General features: G+C 36.1%; 1 protein-coding gene across 1 annotated transcript in view; it reads left to right on the top strand.

The window, feature by feature from the left end:
• Positions 1–971, top strand: part of LOC107692432 (microtubule-associated serine/threonine-protein kinase 2-like) — a 183754-nt gene that overhangs the window by 123981 nt on the left and 58802 nt on the right. The gene's annotated exons all lie outside the window — the stretch shown is intronic.

Raw genomic sequence — 971 nt, 5'->3', positions numbered from 1 at the left:
GTCGTCACCAATCACCTGTACACGTTCACATTGCACATACGCAGGGATTCCCAACACATTGAAGAAATTAAAATAGGAGTAGCAGAACACATTAATGTTTTTGTCATATGCTGCAATTACCAAAATCCAGTAAATATATTAAGTTATTAATATAAATATGATGGTTTGAAACGCTCTACTGGATTATGAGGCAGCAACAGCTTGTGGGCAAGCCAAAAAGCTGAAATCTTACTGTTATTTGACAGCTTGAAGAAAAAAAGATTCAGAACCCTATCTGTAAAAACAAAACTAAAAAAAACCCTTAACCATTTCAAATTGTATTCACTCTAAAACTGTATTCATTGTTTCTTTGCACCAGACAATGGAAACAGACCTTTAATCCAACAAACTAGATGCTCTTAAGTACTGTTTACTAAAGTTGTTTAGTTTAACTATTGCATCCACCTGAAAGTTCACATAACACAGTGTAATTAAGTAAATTCAACAAATTTGTAAAAATCAGTTATGTTTACTTGCTTTTCTTAAGTAGAAAGACTTTACAGTGTAGACTTTCTGTTTCTCTCTTGTGATACTCTTCTGACCAACTGTACCCAAGATCATAAAATTAAATCAACCCCAGTTTACTTATGATAGGACTAACTTTGTTCATATCACTATATCTGGATTATATCTGGATTGTCATCTACTGATCAAGCATATAGTAGATATTGTGTAAGACAGGGTTCCTCAATAGGCGGCCCGTGAGAGAAAAAAGTTTGGCCCACGCTAATTTCAAATAATGTGGCATGAAAATTCAAACGCAGCATCAGAAAGCTACATTAACTTACATCGTGTCTACACCGGATGCGAGCGGCGCGGCGCGACACAATAAAATACAAGAACTCCTTATAATCAGTGATACTGTCTTGGATGCGGCGCGACACGACAAATCCCCGACAGTAAACTGCTGACTCGTTCTATTTATAACGTAC

This window comes from Sinocyclocheilus anshuiensis, unplaced genomic scaffold (assembly GCF_001515605.1).
Source record: "Sinocyclocheilus anshuiensis isolate Anshui unplaced genomic scaffold, SAMN03320099.WGS_v1.1 scaffold70, whole genome shotgun sequence".
Lineage (NCBI taxonomy): Eukaryota > Metazoa > Chordata > Actinopteri > Cypriniformes > Cyprinidae > Sinocyclocheilus > Sinocyclocheilus anshuiensis.
The sequence above is the reverse complement of the archived record's forward strand: the minus strand, read 5'-3'. Positions and strand labels throughout refer to the sequence as shown.